The sequence below is a fragment of the Galeopterus variegatus genome, unplaced genomic scaffold (assembly GCF_000696425.1).
Source record: "Galeopterus variegatus unplaced genomic scaffold, G_variegatus-3.0.2 Scaffold6181, whole genome shotgun sequence".
NCBI classification, from domain to species: Eukaryota; Metazoa; Chordata; class Mammalia; order Dermoptera; family Cynocephalidae; genus Galeopterus; species Galeopterus variegatus.
Window position 1 is genome coordinate 107,983 of NW_007732292.1, and position 7,895 is coordinate 115,877.

Below are 7,895 nucleotides of genomic sequence, written 5' to 3' on the forward strand. Positions count from 1 at the left end.
CGAAAAAAAAAAAAAAAAAAAAAAAAAAAAAAAAAAAAAAAAAAGATGGACTTTTTCCAGGGAGTGCTGATAATTGAAAGGGCTTATTAATGTCCCATTCTGGGATTCTCCTGGCCACTGGGCACAATATAAGAAATATAATTATTTTGACAAATTCAACAGTGTTATGTTCGGATACATTATCATGTTTGTGATTCTGAATTTTACTGTTCCACATATGGCTGAAGAAGCTATTTTCTTTTCATACTCATTTTCCGTAACAATTCAAAATAGTAGACTTACATTATTACTAATCATTATTTTCACTATTTAGTCTTTAAAGAAAGTATATGAATATTGTCGTTATTAATCTTTTATATTCAAATATGAGTTACATCCCTAACTCCAAAGGTACTAAACATATTTTCTTTTAAGGAAACTAAAATCCTTTAATATTCAAAAGAATGTATCCTCCCAGTGCCTGAGACATATTCCTCTAATAAAGAGATTTATAAAGTAATATACGAGGATACTTCAAAAAGTTTGTGGAAAGATTCATATTATCTTTTAATTCTATTTTTCCATGAAGTCTTTGGAGTACTCTTGTATAGCTCAGTCAGAGTGGTTTACGTCTTTGAGAATTCTTTGGGGGAGAATTAATTTTCTGGAAGAAATCAGAAGTTATCACTAATACTGTGATTTTATACATTCACCAAAGTTCTAACTTTATCTCTCTCTCTCTCTTTTTTTTTTTTTTGGCAGTTTTTAGTTGTGCCTTTATTCACTTTAGTTCATTGAAAATGTACTTGTTTTAAAGATCCTGTAAATAAAGTGACCACCCACCAATGTGGGTCACCTCTCAAAGTGATATATTTTTTTAAAATCAGTATTTCTTAAGAATCTTATTAATCACACAGCATGTAACATGATATATGTAATCTAAACAAGACAGGCTAATTAATAATTTACGTAATGTAAAAATGTACATATCAAAGGGAGGGCCTCAGCCACGTCCCCCCGAAATCCTCATCCAGACCAGCCACAATTGAGCTGCCAGCAGCCCTTTGGGCTCCCCTGTCAGAATGAGGGGGGTGCCACAGGCCTTGACCACAGCCCCCTTCCTCTTCCTTCCATCCTATTCCCTTCCCCGTTCCCCTCTTCCCTTCCCCCTCAACAGCTCTGCAACATCTTAGAATGTAAAAAATAATCAAATACACTTTAGAAAAAAAACAATGTACATATCAAAAAGGTAGACATGGACTGATACATGTAGTGGGAGAGTAGGTGATGGGAATTCTTTTAATGATCAGCCCATTTGTAGTAATATTGCTTTTTGCTCCTCTATTACAGTAAATAACTTTTACTAACAAATATAGGTATTCCATACACCTCTAAACACACAAGGGTAAACTGTGACCTGCTACATGTACAGTCTAACATGATATAACTGTGATCTTTCTGTGCTACTCCCAAGAAAATAGCAACTAGTAAATGAATCCCATGTAAGTAGTAGGAAGCAATTGTAGTTTATTCTAGTTTGGACTCGGAAGATGTTTAACTGTTGACATTAATTATTCGTAAAGAGCATATGTTTTCTTTTGTTATGTTTTCATCACAACTGATATGCATTTGGAGTGGGGGAATTTTGTTGATTTTTGGACCTAACAGTGATAACTGAAATGCTCTTAAAAATGTGAAAACTTTTTAGTAACATAGTCACACATTTAGCATAAAACATGGCTTTAAAAACATCTGTAAACATAAAACATCTATAGCTTTAAGCTAAAAAGTAGAAAGGAGTACATCTGAATTTCAATGATTTTAGTTTTAGTATTCTATAGTTTCTACCACTGTCCTAAAGAATGAAACTGACATAACTGTTTACTAATTTATCAAAGCATGCAGGCACTAGTTTGAGCTCTTAAATCACAGAAAATCCAAAACAGAAGAAATGCCATTCTTTTTCTCTGGGGCCTTTTAAGAAACTAGACCAAAAGTATAAATTATTCAAGGTTCCTCTTGAGAAGTGGTGTTTTTCTGTGTAACTGTCTACAGAACAAACCAAATAAGAACTTTCTGACACTGCTAGAGCCTTGACTTTTGGTATATTTCCTTTAGGAAGCAGGAACCTTGAAAAGCAGTTCACAGTCAGAGTTGTGTTCTTGTATAACCCTTTTACGCTGTTTTGTGCCAACTATTACGGCAAATGTGTTTGGGTGGGGGGGCTTATGCTTGACAAGTTATGCTTAATAATCCTCTTAGAAGACTTCTCTAGTTGAGTAGAAACCCTTTTTAAAAAAGATGGCAGGTTCTATGAACCTAAAGAGCAGTCTCCATTTCTCTCCGAATGCCTTTGAGTTAACTGCTCAAATTGCAAGTTCCTATTGCGGAAAAAAAGAGCAATAAAATAACCAGAAGGTCTATTTCACTGGCAACTTAGAATGCAAAGTATTTTATTTTTTAACTTCTAAAATTTGAAAACAAGATAATCTAGGTTAAATAGCACTGTTTTCTAATGCTGAATGTACTCATTTGGAACTCAGTTTTTCTGCTTGAAATACAAAAACAAATTCCTAAAACTCCTAGGTGAGAACACTGTTTTGAAGATCTGTGATTAGATGAACTGATCAATCTCAGTTGGTAACATCCCTTTTTTTCTTTTGGTAAGGGTTTAAAAAATTCTAGAATAGATGCATTTTTTTTCTTCTAGTCTTAACACGGCCAATTGCATTCCAAATGTCTCCTGAGAGGCATATACTGTCCTGTTCAGGAATCTGGCTTCATACTTCTCAGTTTCATGCATTTCATAAACCGTCCTGGAAATGCTCACCATGCTGTGTCCGATCACCAATAGAAGGAAGGCTTGATTAGCACTGAGCTGTGAGTGCCTTCTAATTATCTTGATGGGTTTACTCATGTTGACCTGATCAGGTACAGGGAAATTGGTTTTATCCAGGAGGGGAAGCTGCTTCTTACTCTTGTGTCGTTCTCTTCTCACCGGAATTTTGGTAGAATGCTGCTCTCAGATAAGTTCTCCGATAAGCTGCTCCCCTTGTTTGAAGGTGTGGCGCTGCTTGAAAGTCTTCGACCGCAGGGCCTGCAAGGCAGAGACGACAGCAACCACGGTGGTTTCTTCTCTGGCCACAGCGGCTTTCCTGGTCTAAAGTTCTAACTTTAATTTCCTGCTTTTATTTTTAAAAGAAAACATTTGTGGAAAAAAATACCAAAATTTGAGAAGAGTTTTGAAATCAAATTTATTTTAGATTCAGCCAGAGGAAAGAACCTTGAGGCCCCAGATGCCATTGAGTATTGCACAGGGTCTAGTTTTGGGTTCCTCCCAATAGGAATGTGGATAAACCAGAGAGGTTCCTAGGAAAAACAGGAAAAGATTAGAGGGCAGAAAACAGGATACATAAGGAAAGACCTGGTGGTTCCCTTACTGAAAAAGGAAAAGCTGACATCAAAGTCTGGTGTCTGCTTGTTCATTAATTAATTCCTCAAGCAAATGTTTATTACCTGCTTCCTGTATACCAGCCACTGTGGTAAGGTTTTGTCCTATGGATGGGACTCAGATATTGAAATAAATGGCTATAGTCACTGGGATGTGCTAAGGAAGATAGGTCCAAGTGCTATAGGAGTCTGGAAGAAGGGCAGATGAGCTTGTGAGGCCACTGACTGGGGAATCTCACAGAGGAGTTGAGTTTGATCTGAGACTTGAAGGTGGGTGTAAGTTTTCCTGGTGGACAGGGAAGGGCATTTTAGAAGGTATGTACAAAATAAAAACAGAGTGTTTGGGGATTCCCAAGTAGCTCGTGATGGAGAGAGGGTACGAAGGGAGTAGACTGGACAACAAAAGAAGCGAAGGTGGGCAAGGAAGCAGGGGCCTTGCTCATTATTCTTTAGAATTTTGGACTCTCTTCAAGGCAGTGGGGAACAGCTGAAGGATATTAATCTAGGGGGGAACATCATTATGTTTCTTAAAAAAAAATAAAAGCCTTTGTCGAGGGTTTTCATAAGGAGAACCCTGATGAGTTCCCCATATCCATAAGGGAAAGAATAAGAAGGAAAAGATGAGATGCAAGGACTGAGTCATTGCGAGATAGAGGTTGATAAGACAAAGAATTTTTCCCTGTGGGTGATTAGACAGAGGTTGTGAAGGGCATTGGTAGGATCTTCAGATCTGAAGATGTTTTATAAAGGTGATCATGTTCTTCTTCCACATTTTAAGTTATGTTTCTAGTTGAGGCAAGAGGTTAGACATGTTCACATTTCCTAAAGTGTGTTCTTTAGAAGAGGTGTTCCGTCTATTAATAGATGAACAGAAAACAAAGTTTCAGTGCTCTCTGAAAGTGCAGCTGCACGACTGAATAGGCCTATCTATTTTTACTGCAGGACTTTTTACAACCTTTAACATGTTAATGTGCCCTGTGAATCTTTGAGTGGGATACTGGATTCAGGATTTTCAAACAATTGATCACATGATCACTTTTATAGAGGAGACTTATGTTCTTCTGTTCTAAGGAGCACTTTTGGTAAAATACTGAACTAGATACATTTGATTCTGTTATCAACTCTAAACATTCTTCCCTTAGGTTCTGAAATCCTAAAAAGTATTTAAGATTTGGAATTACTTTTCCATAATACTTACCCATTCCAAGTGAGTAATCTTACACTTCTCAAGTCTGTCAATATTTAATCATAAATAGGCAATGACTACTTTTTAGAGTCCTTAAGGATGGTTAAGTCATAGGAGCAGTGAGACCTTCAACAAGTTTCCTGCATGGGGCACAACAGAAGACACAACAGGTCCCCACAGAGGAGGTCTCCTTAGAAGTGCAGCTCAGCAATGGGCAGAAAGTTCTAGTCAATGTGCAAACTTCAGATCACACCAAGGATGTCCTGGAGACTGTTCTTCCAGATGACTTAATCGGATTCTTTAGTCTCTTCCGAGTTTGAGAAAAAGAGGATGAAGCCTTTTCTCTTGTGGCGAAGTTGCAAGAGTTTGAGCTGCTTTATGTGTCTGTTATCAGCCTTCAGAGTCAAGAGTGTAAGACTGTACTAAGGAAGAGTTATTGGGATTCTCCCTATGACAACCATGTCATAGAGAACCGGTTGGTCTGAACCTGCTTTATGTTCAGGTGATGTCAGATACTGATTGTGGATGGATCTTGGTCATCAAGGAGCAGCACCGGCAGCTCAAATCTCTGCAAGAAGTGGTCTCCAAAAAGGAGTTCCTGCAGCTGGCCCAAACGCTGTGGCAGGATGGCGACCTGCGTTTTGATGCTTGTATGGCAGACTTTCCAGAGAAGGACTGTTTGGTGGTGGTGAGCGCAGGCAACAGTGAGCTCAGCCTTCAGGACTCCCTGCCTGGCCAACAACTCCGTGAAGGCTCCCTCTGGGTCACCCAGATGCTGGTGGGTCACTTCCTCTATGCCATTGCCCAAAGGAAGTCAAAGCAGCCTGGGCAGGGCTGGGGTGAGGTGTGCCTGGAACTGGCTTTTGAATACCTCATGGGCAAGGACCGGCAACAGTGGGTCACCATCATCAGCCCCCAAGCTATCATGATGAGCATCTTCTTGCAGTCCATGGTAGATGAACTGATGGTGAAGAAATCTGGTGGCAGTAGGAGGAATATGTTGTGATGTTGGGTGGGGGGCACCCTGAGATGCTCAGACAGCCAGCAAGCAGTGAAGTCCCCACTGCTGCTTGAGTCACTTGATATCAGCCGGGAGTCCGTGGTCAAACTCTCAACTAAACTGAGTGCTTTGAGCTTGCGAGGGAATTGGAAGCCCCAGCACAGATCCCAGTGCCAGTGATATCCATGGAAATTTCACCTTCCAGGGCATTGGAGATGAAGATCTATAATCTCCGCTGTCTGGATGTCTGCCCTCAACCCCAGAGGATTTCACAGAAACTTGCCCTGTGCCTATGTCCCCCAAGCTGGGAGGTCTTTTTCTTTCCCTTGCTTCCCCTTTTCTCCTCTTGGTCAGGGGCCTCCTAATCCACCTTCCCTTCCCCGCTGGGCTGGCTGTACAAAGGATTGCACCCTCTCTTTTCAGAACTGGCCCTTGATGCAAAATTAGCATTGAGTATTTTGCACAAAGTCCGAGAGACCGTGGCTACCTGCCTTGGGGAGGAACCACAGCTCCCTGTGGGCTGCTTCTGGCTTCTCTCGGCCATGGACCAAGGGGATGGGCAGAGGTCTGGGGAGGGTCTCGCCCAGCTCCCCATCATTAAACTCAGCCTCATTGCTGCAAAAACAAACAAAAAAACCAAAACACATAGCAAAGGATGGATAAGTCAGATAAAATATTAACAGATATAATATCTATCTTAAACTCAAAGTAAAATCCTCAAAACCAACTTATAAGACTATTTGAGAAACCACAGGTTTACTCATTTCAAAAACTTAAAAGAAAATAGGGAGTAGGTAAGCTTTGCCTTATCCCCCACCTAAAGATATTTACTGTACAAATCGAAACTCAGAAAGGGGGTTAGAATTCTTTTTTTTTTTTTTTTAAGATGACCGGTAAGGGGATCTTAACCCTTGACTTGGTGTTGTCAGCATCACGCTCTCCCAAATGAGCCACGGGCTGACCTTAGGAAGTGTGAATTTTTATATGAAATTTCCCAGATGGCAAATTCTGCCAATCCAGAAACATTCTGCCCATGCATGCCAGATTGTGACCCTTGCTTTAGGCCCAAACTTAATTTTCTACTTTTGATTATAAGACAGGGATTTAAATGTGAGGCATGTAGCTGGCACCTGGCACAGCAGGCACTTGGTAAGAACCCCGAGGCCCCCAACTGTCCCACTGCCCTGTGAGGTTAAGTGGCCCAGAAAAGACCATTTCATTTCGTGGCTCTTCCTCTCAACTGCCAGGGGCCTGTTGACCACTGGGCTTGCGTGAGCAGGTCTTGACTAGGTTTGCTTTCTCCTTAATACATTTCTTCTGTCCACCCAGACCACAGCTTTAGATATTGTTTGCAGTGACTTTGTGCATCGGATAAAGATCACTTTGAATTCCTGAAAACTGGGGTCCAGTTATCCACTTCCTCCACTTTTTTTCCTTCTCCCCTTCTCCCTTCTTTTTTCTGAGACAGTACAGTGGTTAGGAGTGGACCCCTAAAGTCACACTGCTTGGTTTCTGGTCCCAGCTCTGTTGGCTAGATGGCGGGTGTGGTCTTGGGCAGGTCACTTTACCTCTCCGTGCTTCAGTTCTCTTATCTGTAAACTGGGAGAAATGCTTAGTTCATCTTAGTTGCCTCTCACTTCCCTGGAGCTGTGCAATTAGTTGCTAGACAGGTAAACACCGTCCTGGCCCTAAAGGAGCATGACCTTAACCTAACTATGTGCAATAGCTGAATTCTGGAAAACACACTCAGAAATTAAATTTTTTAAGCAAACATAAGGTACTCTGCTACCTAGAAAAACGAAATACGGGCATACTCTTATGTATCAGAGGAGCAAAGAGCTGACTTGGGGGCTAAGGTGGGGCTTGTCCTGTTGGTGGGTGAGCTGCTGCCCAAGTAGAGTGACACACCTGGTGAGTCAGGAACAGTTACAGCTTCACACTCAGCTTCCTGCCCAAATTCAAGCCAATTCTGTTTCTTAGCCAAATAACATAAAAAACAACTTGAGAAAAATATAAAGTAATGTCCTCCTGAGACAGTCTATTTGCAGTAGTGTCTAGTGTCTAGTCTGTGGCTAAAGTTATGGACTTGAAATTAGGAGAGCTGAGTAGAGACAGAAATGGTGGAAAGATCCTTTCTTAGCTTGACCAGGTATTATGACAATTCAACTTTTCTCGGCCTCCATTTCTTCATATATTTGATTGGGAAGAGAGGAAAGCTGGAGGGGAAAGAGATTTCCTATTTAATGAATTCTAGACATTTTATCTAAAATGTTACTTGTG

General features: G+C 40.7%; 2 pseudogenes; one reads left to right on the forward strand and one right to left on the reverse strand.

Annotated features, from left to right (window-relative positions):
• Nucleotides 1-2,290: 2,290 nt before the first annotated feature.
• On the reverse strand, nucleotides 2,291-4,393 carry LOC103605926 (annotated as a pseudogene).
• A 480-nt stretch (nucleotides 4,394-4,873) lies between these two features.
• On the forward strand, nucleotides 4,874-5,844 carry LOC103605924 (annotated as a pseudogene).
• The last annotated feature ends 2,051 nt before the right edge of the window (nucleotides 5,845-7,895 follow it).